Genomic DNA, 15769 nt, shown 5'->3' with positions numbered 1-15769 from the left:
GAGACTTGGGTTCAATCCCTGGGTCAGGAAGATCCCCTAGAGGAGGAAATGACAGCCCACTCCAGTATTCTTGTCTGACAAATCCCATGAACAGAGGAGCCAGGTGGGGTACAGCCCAGAGGGTCACAAAGAGTTGAACACAACTGAGTGACTAAGCATACCAAGATATACCAAAAGCTCCGGGCTTAGGGAACTTCAGACAGTAAGAGTCATAGATGAGCTTTGTGGACAATGTACTTTCCTTCTTATCTCTCAAATCACAGCACAGAGAGAACAGCTTCTCTTCTTGACTAGAATTTAGACTTCTTAAGGATTGGGTCTCTCATTCTCTTTAGTCATTCTTGCGTCCCAGTGCTTTGTGTAAGTTCTGTCTGATAGACAGACATACGTAGTTCTCCTTCATCGAATGAATTCCTAACTTCAAACAAGGATATTCTTCTCCTAGGGCCAAAAACTTATACTAGATGAGTGATTTTTGCTGTTTTTGTCAATTGTTATAGTTTAATACACTGTAAAAAAATTCTAATTAAATGAACCCACCGGAGAAGGCAATGGCACCCCACTCCAGTACTCTTGCCTGGAAAATCCCATGGACAGAGGAGCCTGGTAGGCTCCAGTCCATGGGGTTGCTATGAGTCGGTCATGACTGAGCGACTTCACTTTCACTTTTCACTTTCATGCATTGGAGAAGAAAATGGCAACCCACTCCAGTATTCTTGCCTGGAGAATCCGAGGGACAGAGGAGCCTAGTGGGCTGCCGTCTATGGGGTGGCACAGAGTCGAACATGACTGAAGCGACTTAGCAGCAGCAGCAGCAGTAGGGTCATAGAGAGTCAGGTAAGACTGAAGTGACTTAGCATGCACAGAACCAACAACATTTTGTTATGTATCATCTTGAATGTAAAGCTGGTCTGCTTGGCATTCATCCTAAAGATAATTGATAATCAAGTAAATAAAAGATCCCTTTATAACCTTTCTTTGGTGGGTTTTGTATTACAAGCCTGATTACAGATGAAAACACTCAATAAGAGGCATTTATTACATCTCTCCTACAAATGCATCAAAGATATAAAACCAGTAGCTTCTTTCTGTGATTTGAATGGTTAAAATTGTCCATCATTTTAATATTTCTCAAGTCTGAAATATACTAACATATATGTTAACTTTTAAGTTTAAGGAACTGAAAAAGTATTAAAAGTATAATAATATTAAGTCAAATTGGAATAAATATTGAAGAAACTCTTTGCAAAAGAAATGAAAAATTAGTTAATTTTGATCTTAAATAATACTATTCCTAGAATATGTGTGAACTTATTCCTAAATGAAAATATTGTCATAAATGAATATACACATACTACTGCATCTTTGGGTAAGTTCTCATTTGGAAAGTATGATATAGATTTCATTTTGTAAAAATGAATTCCATAAAATTTGAGTCTAAAGCAGAAGGAACAGATTTTGTAATGTTTACCTTTTTAAAAGGTTACCTTTATTTTAGGATGTTTGTGGGAAATTCAATTTCTGGTGCCATTCAAATCCATAAAAATGAGTGAATTATGTAGTCAGGAACAAAATTATTTCATGTACCAGCCAATATCATTCCATAATCCTCCCGGAAAAGATGATTGTCAGACAGACTACTTCTTGGCAAAAAATGCCTTCTCTGTCTTATCTCTTTCTTAAACTTCATTCTCTGTTTCTCAAGATGGACCCAGGCACAGGGAAGTTCTTAGCACCAGCAGCCCACAAACCCTGTTGAGGTTTTGCTAAGGAGGGATTTTGGTCTTGCATACATGGCACACTCTTCCCTGGGAGAAGTGCATTCTGCCAGCTCTCCCTAAGAAGCAGGGGGTTTCCTCCATCCCACTTCCACCTGTCCACCTGTTTGATCTTCGTTATTCTGAGCTGCTTTTCCATCTATTGTGTGGTTCAGGAGGGTTTATGTCTTACTGTTGTAGAAGATTACATTTGCACTGTATTTCCACTTCTCCTTGTTGCCTTTGGATAACATCCAAGTGAAGAAGGGGGTAAATGACCATTGATTCGTCCAATTTCTGTTGTAATTATTTAGGAAAGTGATTTGATATGATGTTACAATAGTTCTAGGAAGGAATGATGAGCATCTAAACCATATCAAGAAAAGAGAAATAAACTTGGGTGGTAATATGATGTTGGTTCAGGATTAATATATTGTTGTGAGGGTGTCTGAGCTAATTGTGGGTTTGGTGACAAGATTAATGGTGTCATTTGACAGAATTAAGGATACTGTCCTGAGAAGACAAATTCAGTTAAGGACATGTGTGCCTTTATACACAAACTTTACTTTTAATCACATTTGTATTAATAACTGTGTTGTAGATGATAAGTGCCATTTATTGAGTGCTTATGATATTATTTGCACATGTAACGTATTTGACACTTTAGATGCCTTTGTGTGTAACTATCAAGGTAAACTTGAAAAGTTCGACAATGACACATTCTGCTTGTACTAGAAATAACTGATGGTAAAGTATTGCAAACTTTATTTTTTGTCCAATTATAGTGGCTATCAAACTCACTAGACTATTCTTAAATTCCCAGTTCTATAAATGAAGACTAACACAATGATGATTATAATTATTATAACAGTAGTTATAATAGCAGCCATCACTTATTGTGTATTCTTTGTTTCCCGGGCACTGAAAATTGTTCTGTATACATCATCTAAGTTAATCCTCTCAACAGCTCGTTGAACTGAGTGTTATTAGCCAGATTCGGAGAAGGCAATGGCACCCCACTCCAGTACTCTTGCCTGGAAAATCCCATGGATGGAGGAGCCTTGTGGGCTGCAGTCCATGAGGTGGCTAAGAGTTGGACACGACTGAGCGACTTCACTTTCACTTTTCACTTTCATGCATTGGAGAAGGAAATGGCAACCCACTCCAGTGTTCTTGCCTGGAGAATCCCAGGGACGGGGGAGCCTGGTGGGCTGCCGTCTATGGGGTCGCACATAGTCGGACACGACTGAGGTGACTTAGCAGCAGCAGCGGCAGCAGCAGCAGCAGCCAGATTGTTACGATGAAGAAATTAAATCTCATACGGGTTTGGTAATTTGTCCTGGATTACAGCTACTAAATATCAGAACTAAGATTTTTTAACTATTTCACTAGATTCTATCATCTATGTAAACTATTTTACTTCACTTATTCTGATAAAACACACAATTAGTAATATAGTCATAGATTGATTATTATTAGCTTCCAATAAGCATCTTTTTTTCTTCTTTCAGCTGTACAGGCACCACTAAAGCAGACTATTTAATCAGAAAGATCTCTCACCAAATACACTAACATACTTGACTTTGTTATCCATTCTTGACCAGAAATAAATTGTTCTGATACCTACTAGCAATCAGTAGACTTAACTAATTAAGACTTTGGTTCATGAGGCTTCTCATTTTGGAGAGTCATTTCTTGAACAATATAGTTAATTTTGAGCATGTGATGCTGTCACCATATTCAGAGTCTTTTATTCTTTTCCATATAAATTGTTAGTCTACTTTGGCACCTAATATGAGTAGTTCTTAATACCTTTAAATAATAAGCAACAAAAGACTGGGTAGTGAAATTCGGGTCTGAACTTTTTTCTTTTATGCTATGGGACTAAGTAGAATAATACAGATTTATTTCATTTATGAGACTCTAGGAGAAGAGAGGAGATACATAATTAATACTGTTTATGAGATGAAAAAATGCAACATATGCAGCAACAAGAACACGTCATTTTGCGCAGGTCTTTATAGAACAGACATCCCACATTGTGTTCCTCCTTTCCCACAGTCGTTGCCATGGCAATCTGGTATGCTTCGCAGTTGCTGCTGAGTAAGGGAGATGTCTCTTCTAGGAGATCTCTGTGTCAGCCAAAAAAACACAGCAGTCTCATTTGAGTCTAGAAATAAGACAAAATATATAAAATGAACAGGATTTTAGCATTTTTCTTCCCATTGGAGAAATTTCTTATGAGTCACTCTACCCATTTCTACTTTAACATTTTTCAAATCAGAAGTTTTGGAGTAGATTTTTCTCTTCAAATTAAGATTCTTTGCCAGATGATTGAAGACCTTGTCATTTCTAGATGTGACAAAATGTCCACAATGGAATATGAAAACCTGTTATTAAGAATTGAAATTCATTTGGGTGAAAGGCATCTAATAATCCAGGCCATGTTTAATCCTCCATTTTAAAAAAAAACACATGATCCTTCATGTCATTTCATAGACCTATCCTATTATAATTTAAAAAATGTAACTATCTGTATTCAGCCATGACGAAGCTATCATTCACTCACTCCAAAGATCTCTAAAGTCAAAGGATTTCACTGTTGTGGTTGAGATTTCAGACTAATTGTAAGAGGACAACATACGATTCAATTTTGAGATAATGTAAATGAACACATTCATGAAATCATCAGTAGTTTATAAATGTTCCTGCATGATTCGAAGGGAGATGGGATTTCACAGGGATGAATGACTACCATTAATAGTAAAGTCAAAGTCAGTAAAGGAGACGGTGAGCAAGGAGTGGGAGAGAGGAGCAGAGATGTCTTCCAGACTCAGGATTATAGGCACAAGAGCTGTGGATGGAAAACAGCAAAAAAAAAAAAAAAAAAAAAAGAGGAGGATGGGAATGATTGAGTATCAACATTCATTTGAGGGAATGAGTTGATTGAAATATTTGAATGTTGGCTAGAGGGGCTTAATTTCAATGTAATGGTTTTTAGGACACACTTCAGAAAAGAGATATAAAGGGAAACTCATATAGAAGAAGAAAATGTAAGAATTATTCTGGAGGCTGAGTTGGCAGAGGGAGAGTCTGAAATTCACTGGAGTTGTCAAGTATGAAGTGATAACGTTGTACTATAAAAATAGATTATCAAGGAAGTCTTAAATTTTCTGTATGAGAAGAATGGCAAGATTGGTTATGGGTTGCTTATCAGGACTACTGGGACACAGCTTCTTTGTGTTCAGAAATGAATCATGCTTGAGTCCTAGAACATTGGGTGGATGAAGACGTGTCAGTACAAGAGAGGAGCTCAGTCATTAATGCTGTATTTGATAAGGCAGCAGTTCAGTTTTTAAGTATTAGAGATGAGTTGTCTTTGGAAGAGCCAAGTGAAGACTCTTGTGTAGTCACCTCATTATATAAATAATTAAAAAGGTAATTTATAGTTGGTGGCAATAAAAATATTAGATTCATGAGAGATGAACTAGATTTAGAGTCAACTCAGAATAATAACTTTAAACTATCAGTTCAGTTCAGTCGCTCAGTTGTGTCTGACTCTTTGCAACCCCATGAATCGCAGCACACCAGGCCTCCCTGTCCATCACCAACTCCCAGAGTTCACTCAGACTCACGTTCATCGAGTCGGTGATGCCATCCAACCATCTCATCCTCTGTCGTCCCCTTCTCCTCCTGCCCCTAATCCCTCCCAGCATCAATGAGTCAACTCTTCGCATGAGGTGGCCAAAGTACTGGAGTTTCAGCTTTAGCATCATTCCTTCCAAAGAACACCCAGGGCTGATCTTCAGAATGGACTGGTTGGATCTCCTCGCAGTCCATGGGACTCTCAAGAGTCCTCTCCAGCACCACAGTTCAAAAGCATCAATTCTTCAGTGCTCAGCTTTCTTCACAGCCCAACTCTCACATCCATACATGACCACAGGAAAAACCATAGCCTTGACTAGACAGACCTTTGTTGGCAAAGTAATGTTTCTGCTTTTCAATATGCTGTCTAGGTTGGTCATAACTTTTCTTCAAGGAGTAAGCGTGTTTTAATTTCATGGCTGCAATCACCATCTACAGTGATTTTGGAGCCCAGAAAAATAAAGTCTGACACTGTTTCCACTGTTTCCAAAACTATTTCCCATGAAGCGATGGGACCAGATGCCATGATCTTCATTTTCTGAATGTTGAGCTTTAAGCCAACTTTTTCACTCTCCTCTTTCACTTTCATCAAGAGGCTTTTTAGTTCCTCTTCACTTTCTGCCGTAAGGGTAGTTTCATCTGCATATCTGAGGTTATTGATATTTCTCCCGGCAGTCTTGATTCCAGCTTGTGTTTCTTCCAGCCCAGCGTTGCTCATGATGTACTCTGCATGTAAGTTAAATAAGCAGGGTGACAATATGCAGCCTTGACGTACTCCTTTTTCTATTTGGAACCAGTCTGTTGTTCCATGTCCAGTACTGACTGTTGCTTGCTGACCTGCATATAGGTTTCTCAAGAGGCGGGTCAGGTGGTCTGGCATTGTCATTTCTTGAAGAATTTTCCACAGTTTATTGTGATCCACACAGTCAGAGGCTTTGGCATAGTCAATAAAGCAGAAATAGATGTTTTTCTGAAACTCTTTTGCTTTTTCCATGATCCAGCAGATGTTGGCAATTTGATCTCTGGTTCCTCTGTCTTTTCTAAAACCAGCTTGAACATCTGGACGTTCATGGTTCACGTATTGCTGAAGCCTGGCTTGGAGAATTTTGAGCATTACTTTACCAGTGTGTGAGATGAGTGCAATTGTGCGATAGTTTGAGCATTCTTTGGCATTGCCTTTCTTTGGGATTGGAATGAAAACTGACCTTTTCCAGTCCTGTGGCCACTGCTGAGTTTTCCAAATTTGCTGGCATATTGAGTGCGGCACTTTGACAGCATCATCTTTCAGGATTTGAAATAGCTCAACTGGAATTCCATCACCTCCGCCAGCTTTGTTTTAAACTATATGCCAGGCCTAATTCTGCACAGGAGGAATACAGGGTAAACAGAGGGTGAGCTCTGCCCTCAGGGAACTTACAACATAGTAGAGTGAGTAGGAGAAACTTTGAAAGTACTATCGTTCAATAAGGTATGTAAACATTGTAGGAAAGGGGAAATAGATCATCGTTAGAGATTTGAGATGGCTACATTTGCTGGGTAGCAGGAAAAACAAGAATAAATAAGATTCCACAAAAGAGAAATTTAAATGTTATAAAAAGAACTAGATGTATGGTTTGAAATATCATTGAATTAGAACTAACGTAAATGTCCATTAGTAGGAGAATTTACTTTAAATTGTGAAATATTAGATAAACACTATTAAATTAGATATCTATATGCACTGACGTATGTAGATATATGTGATGTATTTAGTGAAAATGGAAAGTGCAGAATGATAGTAATCTCATGTTTATAAACTAAAACATAAATAAAAATGCACTCATATATTTGTGCATATGCATAGAAATTGGTCAGGAAGCCTACTCACCAGTTATTAATAGTGCTTACGTTTGAGGAGTAGAATCAGGAGAATCAGAAAACAGGGGCTTTCAGTGCATACATCATATATTTCAGAATTATTTTTAATTTAATGCAATGGACATGCGTTTTTATCATTGAAATTCATACTGAAATAATTATAGATTCACACACAGTTGTAAGAAATTGTTCCTGTCCTACAACTCCCTGAGGTTCAGTTCTTTCTTATTTTTTCTTTTTGTCCATTTTCTCTGTTGTTTACATTGGGTAAACTCTGTTTACCTCAAGAACACTGATTCTGTTCTCTGCCATATCCTATTATTGTGCTCATCCAATGAGTTTCAAATTTTCTATTATATTTTTTGGTACTGTTATTTCCATTTGACCGATGCTGAGATTGAGCATGTGAAAACTTAACTGTAAGCTTCCTGGAAGTCAGGGTAAAGCAGGAAAAAAAAATTATGCATCTTCCTTTATGAGAAGTAGAAACACAACAATTCTCAATAATGTCAAAGAATTTCCTAGTCTTCTCCTAAGAGAAAGTTCACTACTACAGGAGTAGTTCTCAGAATAACCAGTAAGCGACTGAATGTGCGCTTCCTCAGTGACTCAGTGGTAAAGAATTCACCTGCGATGCAGAAGAAACATGAGTCACAGGTTCAATCCTGGGTTTGGGACGATCCCCTGGAGGAGGAAATGGCAACCTACTCCAATATTCTTGGCTTGGAAATCCCATGGACAGAGGAGCCTGGCAGGCTACAGTCCATAGGGTTATAAAGAGTCAGACACGCACACTGAGAGCTGAATGTATTTTCTACATATCTCTTGAGGGAAATGTTATAGTCCAAAAGAAAATCTAAATGATTACTCAGTCTCAAATTACAGCCCAGGTCACCACAGTTGACAAGGAGAAACGTTATTACAGAGGGAAACAGAAGGACTTAGTAATGAGTTGAGGAAAGAGCTTAGGTCCATAGAAACTCCCAGGTCTGAGAGGAAGTAATTACATACATTGTGATGGTTTAAAAGTATGTGTAACAGTAGCTGCTAAGTAACATCCCCAGAGTGGGAAAGACCCAGTTTATCTTAATTAAGACACTTCATGGCAGACCAGTTATTTGAGTCATGGGTTTCTATGGGCTTTCTGGCAAAAACTGTAGAAAAAGAGAGGTCATTGACAAGTTAGACAGCTGAATGAAATTACTGTCTACAATATCCAGGAAGAGTGGGAATCATTGTTCAGCAGAAACCTGGGGGGTCTGGACTTTCAGCAGAGGGAGGTTTAAAAGGGAATCATGTTGAGAGACCTACTGGGAAAAATGATTCCTTGAATTTGGTTTTCACTGGGTGGCCTGCTGGATGGAATGAGTGGGAAGATTTCATTGAGGAGGTCGTTAGGTTGTAGTCTAAATACACTATTTGGAAACCAAGCTAGGATTGCTTCTAAGAAAGTCAGTCGTATCAAATGTAGGAGGAAATATGAAATGAGAATGAAGGTGGACACAGGTGGGTATTAGTATTGTTGTAGAGCATTTTCATCTAAGAGAATGAAAGAATGGTAGCGAAGATGTAGGAAAGACCCAGGAAGTAAGAAAGGAGGATGTAGCTAGTATTCTAAGATGAAAGGATCTGTGAAAAGTCACCCAGAAGGAGTATATTATTGGAACTGTTGTTGTCGATAAATGGTGTCAGGTCAAAAGGATAGCTCAAAAATGCCCAAGATACACATGAAGAAATTGTGGAGGAAGGAATAGGATCACAGGTTTTAGGAAGGAAACTGACCGTGAGAAGGCAGATTTCTCAAGAAGATACAAGGTAGAACATCTAGAGCTCTAACAGACTTTGGATGTGGAAAGGCACACATCTCTGCCTCTGCTCTTGAAAGGAAAGATGAGAATATGAATGTGCAGATGGCTTGAAACCCTGATATGCATAAATTAGAATTGTATTTTTCTGTGACTTACTTTCTGTACAATGGCCCATTTCAATATGGTGATGGAAAGCTCAAGCCATTCAAGACTCTCTGTCTTCCATTTTCCTGGTCCTTATTTCTCTCAGGCCACTGCTGAGGGACCCCTTGCTTCTATCAGTCTGTCAGTAGCTCTGTGATTTTTCCATGACCTTCAAGGAAATCCTGGCTCCAAGTTGATGCCTGCATGGCTCAGTGAAAGTGAAGTGAAGTCGCTCAGTCGTGTCCGACTCTTTGCGACCCCATGGCCTGCAGCCTACCAGGCTCCTCCATCCATGGGATTTTCCAGGCAAGAGTACTGGAGTGGGGTGCCATTTCCTTCTCCAGAGGATCTTCCTGACCCAGGGATCCAGCCCGGGTCTCTCACAAATGTCCCCAGTACTGTGTGCATACCCTTAGACATTCACTGTCTGGAGTCATGCTTCTGCCTCACCCACGAAGTGCAGTGCATGGCTCGAGGACTCTCACACTTCTGTTCTCCTCAAGTCTGCCCCATCAGTCTTCCATTTTTCTTGTCTAGAGGTGGAACACTGACCTGGTGCAGGAAGGTATATGCTCCATTCACATGGCATTTCACTTATCTACTTGTACCTGTCTGAAGCCCTTACCATTTCTGCAAAGGCTTTTGCTCCTGTGACCAGCCAAAAAGACTCTCCCTTTTTTTGTCGGGGTTAGGAGGCTTTTCCTCTGGGTCATACCTTCCCCAAAGTAATGAACATAACCATCTTATTTTCTTGAATATTTTGGGATGGCAGGGAGATGGACTAAACTAGTTAGCATTTCTAAAATATTGAAATGCCACAAATACCAAAGATGAAGAGAATGAGAGTTTATTGTGTACCTGCAAAGTACCAGGCACTTCATCCCTAACAACATTTTAAATGTAGATATTATTTTTACCCCTGTCTAAAGATGAAAAAACTGAGGCTGTGCAAGTTTATACAACATACAAATAAATAGTCGTATCTCTGGTGAGTGGCAGAGCCACTTCTCTCTGAAATGTACACTTCATTCTTCCTCTGAAAGTAAAGGGCAGAATGCAGTGTGAATAACATTCAGAGAAAGCCATAGTGAATATTCCTGGCTCTAGTCACCTGTAACTAAATGATGGTGGAAAGGGCTGGTGGAGTTAGAGAAAGGAAGGCACTGGTGGATATCAGAGGGAGGGAGAGGTGGAGAAGTTGATGCCTCATAAGACTATCTGTTGAATTCTATTCAAAGCACCATATTAAAAGCAGAAGCAGCACCTGTGGCAGGAAGCCAAAACTGATCATTGCTGGCAGACATATAGAGGGATAATCAAAGGATAATAGAGAGGTAAGTGATCATAACAACTAGCACAGGGTGGCAGACAGAAGCCTTATGTTTTGGAATAAGGAACACAGGACTGAATTTGAAAGTAACATGGTACTTCATAACAAGGAAGCAAAGATGGAGGGTATAAGAAAAGGTGAAGAAATTTGAAACCATGATGTTGGAGAGATCATATAATCCCATGTTACTCCCCCATTTTCTTATTGCCACATCTTATCCAGTGGGTTTTAACTTCAAGTAGCAATCTAAGAATTGTTCATTGCTTGATGATCTGGAAACAATACCATGGACTGAAGGTACCAGCTCTCTTTTCCTTCTCTTTATATGTAGGAAGAAAGAAAGGAAGAAGTCGAAAACTGTACAGAAGAAAGAAAATGACTTTAGAGTAATTTGACATGATTTCAAATGCAGATGCAATTTCTTCTGTGTGATCGTGAATGAAGGAATAGTTATATTTGTATGACCACTTGGTTGAGAGGCTTTAAGGTTATGATCAGGTGCCTAGTATAGGACCCTAAACACAGCAGGAGCTCTGCAAATGTAAATCATTTTTCCTACACCTTTATTCATTCAACAGATATTTTTAAAGCAGTTAATTTTATGCCACAGATAATGTATTAATCAGCATAGGCCACCTTATACTGAAGTAATAAAGACCCCTTAATCTCATTTGCTTAAACACAACAGAAGTTTAATTCTCCCACTAACTAAGAAGTCTGCTGTTTATTTAGATGGCTTTATTGGGCATCTCTTCTCCATGTAGCAGTCCAGATCACTTCAGTCTTTTATCCTAACTGTCTTGATATAAGACCTCTTCAAGGATCACTACAACAGAGAAAGTGCTGTCCAGAACTGCTCTTAGAAATTTCTGCCTGGAAGTGACACACATCACTTAGCTGGCAATCCATTGGTCAGAACTAGTCCTGTAGCCTCTCCTACTTCAAGGGGATGAATATGGAGTCTTCTGTGTGCCCAGAAGAAGAGAAGAACTGGATATTGATGCATACAAGGAATGCCTTCCACTAGCAAGGCACTAGGTACTTAGTAGTAAACAAAGTAGGCATCATTTATCTTTTCCTCATGGACCTCTCAATCCAGAGTGATATGGGAAAGCTATGGCATCTGAAAAGAGCCAGGTTTCTTCCCAGGCAAGGCAAGGAACTAGATCAAAGTGATTGCATTCAATAAGTATAATGTTATGTGGGAAAACAGGAAAGGGTAACAGTTGAGTATAAGTGACAAGTATGGAGAACTTAGCAATCCTCAATAAATATTTACTGAATGAATGTTAAGAATAAGAAGAAATTTAGCTCTAAAAAAACTAAATGGGAAAGGCGACAGAGAGAGAACAGATATAGGAAGAAAAAACACATGGAAACAGTTTATGCTTTTCAAATGTTCTGAATAATATTTGGGAATAAAAGCTGTTCTTGCTATATCTGCTGCTTCCAGTAAGCCTGAAATATTCTGTGCTGGTCTCTTCTGCCATAGTTGGGCTGCGGAGGAATGCGTTCCCAGCCAGACTGTTTCATTCTTACCTAGTCAAGAATGTGGGAATTGTTGGGAGACTTGGACTCTGACTCATCTTCTAGAATGTTTTATGGTGAATCAAGATAGCTTGATGGGCAGCTGTCAAATATGGAAGTGTCACAGGCAGTGAGTAAATGTACCACTATAAATACTGAAAATGCTGCAGAGTTAGGCAAAAACCTTTATGAATACAATTGTATGGCAGAATCTTAGAGAGAGGTGATTCCTTAAAGCTTTAAAATGATTTATATAAAAAAGATTTATTAAAGGAATGATAGAAAACAAGTAAAAAAAGACATTTATAATATATCCCCTACACATAAACCCTGTTAACATTTCAGTATAGTTTAGCTGGTACTCTATCACCTCCCTTTTACTTAACAGTATTTTCCACGTCAAAAAATATACTTCTGCAAAATTATTTTTCATGGCTGCATGGTATTGTATCATATGTATGTCTCAAAATATATTTCTTTATCATCCCATTAGGTTGTTTACAGATCATTGCCATTATAAACAATGCTGTTAAAAACTTACCTTGACTGAATTTCTATGCATCTCTTTATTTCAGAGAGTAATTTTTCTAATTGGAATTAGAATTGGAATTACTATAGTAAGAATTATGTATAATTCAAGGCTTATTATGTACATTACCAAATTGCCCTCTAAAATATTGTTGCAATTTATATTACTACCAACAGTGGATAAGAGCAGAAGAGTGTTTAGGAATACATAGTCTACAAATGTGGTTATAGAGAATTGACTATATTATAAAAATGTGTTTAATCTTGTCAGCTGTTCACAAAAAGGGGCCCTTAAAATATTTTTAAATCCTCCATCCTATATTTCATGCCTTACGCTAAAATCATAAGTATGAGAATTTCACATTAGATTTCTTAGAAAAGAATTTGAGACGGATTCACATATTCTACTAAATGGGCTCATTAATATCATGGGTGCTAGGATAAGATCAATGAATAATTCATTGGATATCTGCAATGATTTTCTCTGTTGACAGAATATATTGAGATCTGCCATTGATATATCCAGGCCTTGCTATATGGCTGTTAAATATCCATTCACGTCTTTAATGATCCTCTGAATAGTAGGCAACTTCTTGTTTGTCTAGAGAAAACCAAGAAAACTTCAGCTGAATTGACTATGTAAACTGAAAAAGATATAGATGAAATAGTCAAGTGTCTACTTATAATATGTATTGCACTAATTTAGACATAAATAATACTTTAAAACACATATCATGCATAGAGTATTTTTACAAGTATTTCTCTTTTCTCAACCTTATAGTTCATGAAGCAGTTTTAGTTCAGCTCCCATGCATTCTTGACATCAGAAAGGTACCACCTTTTCAGGCAGCTGGTATGTTTCTACCACCTGTCATCTGGAATTTAGTCTAAGTAGTTTTGGGGTACAAGATTGTGAGAATATATGATGCCGTCCCTGGAAATCTTTCCTCCAGCTTAAAAGCCCACTTACTACTCATGGTCTCTAGTAACCACTTACTCTGATACTTTTTTTAGTGATCTTTAAAATACTTGTTTTCAACAGTACTTTCAATTATTAAGTCATATCTCCCAAAATAATTACTAACTCCATATTAAATTCCTTGACTTCTGTTTTTACCAGTCCCATCAAGTGAAGGACTGCTAAAACTATTGAAAATTCTCATCAATTGGCGTCTTAGATTTAAGGCAACTGCCTTAAACTGTACTTTGTGAAAAATAAAGTGAGAGAGTGCCTGGTATTATGAGAGACTTTATAAGGACTTTAGATAAAATGCCTCTTTTTCTGAGGGATAATTATGCAGAAGAAAAATCTCACCTTACATTCATCTATATATTACAGTTTAAACAGAAAGAGAGGGGATCTATACAAATCTCTTTTGTGTTCTTATGCAAAGTGACTATTGAATATGAAAGCTTTTTTCCACCTATAAAAAATGTCTTAAGAATACAGTAGGATTGTCATGCATTTATCTTGTATAGAAACACTGAAAATATAGGTTCATGGATCCTACTTCTTTGAAAATATTCACATTGGAATTTTTTAAGAACTACAGCTTCTACCCAATTAAACATCCTTCCAATTCCAAACTGCATCTACTTTTATTTTAATACGAAACAAACAAACCAACAAACAAACAAGCAGCAGAAAATATTTAGAATAGATATTCTCTTAAGGAACCGTAGTGAAAATTTTTGTAACTCAGAATGAAAAATTTAGAGAATCGAGTGGCTAAATTTCCCTGTAGTGTTTCTCCCTCTTTAAAATATGTTATATTGTTTCCATTCTTTTCATCTAAGTATTTCCAGAGTAAAATAACCTATGTTACAGATTAGGTGGCAGCTATTTGATCGATGTGGTTGAAGATAGCATATGGGGTATTCTTTAAATATTTAAAATCTTTGTTCTTGCCCATTGCAGTAGAATATACGAAAATTACCCCCAAAACTTCCCAATAGTACATGTATGTAATACCTGTCATCTTAAAAAGCAATGAACATTTTACCACTGCTTTCTTTGTTATTTGAAGCAAATCAAAGTGAGAGATACAGAGCTTAAAATAAATTGTTACAGAACTCTAATTCTATAAGATCTTACAATTCCAGGAGATTATAAATGCCGTTTTAAAATGTTAATCAGAAGATGCATTTGTTTTAATTCTTGATACTGAAAATATTGACTGAATTGTGAATTAACACATTTAGGGTTGCAGATGTCATTTTTCATGAGATTTCCTGAATGATGTAATTTTCATATTTCATATAGCAGTTTGATCAATTTACAGATTTATTTTACATAATTAGTTGGTAAATGAGAAATTCAATTGCTGATATATAACTATTCCTCTGTAATATAGAAAATAAGTTTAAATTCTGAATTATAAATAAAAAAGCAAATATTTTGAAGACATCTGGTCCACATCTGTCTGAAATAAGATAATTTAAAACAGTGTAATTAACTGCAAGAAATACTGAAATATTCACACCTTAGAATGTAAAAAATAACTCATTCCATTTTAGTGTGATTTTTTGAATTGTTGAATTTTTTTTTTTTTAATTTTAGTGTCCTTTAGCCTCTCATTCTGTCATTACAAAGAAGACTGACAAGCTAAACAAACAAAAATAATCCATGTTTTTCAAAGCTTCTAATAAATGAAAGAATTATCTTTATTACTATTCTTTTATGTGTTGACTAACCTCCACTCCTAAGTTAATACTCAGCAGACTTAGACTCAGGCCTACCCCCTTTTGATGTATTTATAATTCTCCATTCAATTATTTAAAATGAGAGATTAGTGAGAGAGTCTGTAATCTCACTCCCTAAATTGTGTATTCCTTGTGGACACAAAGAAACTCAGTAAATGTGAGAGGGAGGTATTCAGACTCACGGAAATGAAAAACATCTTTGGTATATTCTCATGATCAGTAGAGAATTGTCGTTTGAAGACTGATCTTTTCTTTTGTTAAAAACCTGTGTTAAGTGGAATATTAACCATTTTAGGAGAAAGGAAAATACGCTAGACTTTCTATGCATGCCTGCTCAGTCACTTAAGTCATGTCCGACTCTGTGCGACGCTATGGACTGTAGCCTGCCAGGTTGCCATGCCTTCCTCCAAGGGATCTTCCCAAGCCAGGGATCGAACCCGTGGTGTCTCCTGCATCCCAGACAGATTCTT

The 15769-nt window shown here is 37.4% G+C and overlaps 1 protein-coding gene across 13 annotated transcripts in view; it reads left to right on the top strand.

Annotated features, from left to right (window-relative positions):
- The window catches only part of GTDC1 (glycosyltransferase like domain containing 1), a 429626-nt gene that overhangs the window by 383141 nt on the left and 30716 nt on the right, over positions 1–15769 (top strand). The gene's annotated exons all lie outside the window — the stretch shown is intronic.

This window comes from Bos mutus, chromosome 2, assembly GCF_027580195.1.
Source record: "Bos mutus isolate GX-2022 chromosome 2, NWIPB_WYAK_1.1, whole genome shotgun sequence".
In the NCBI taxonomy this organism is placed as follows: domain Eukaryota; kingdom Metazoa; phylum Chordata; class Mammalia; order Artiodactyla; family Bovidae; genus Bos; species Bos mutus.
Note: the sequence above shows the minus strand (reverse complement) of the source record. Positions and strands in the feature narration are given on the sequence as shown.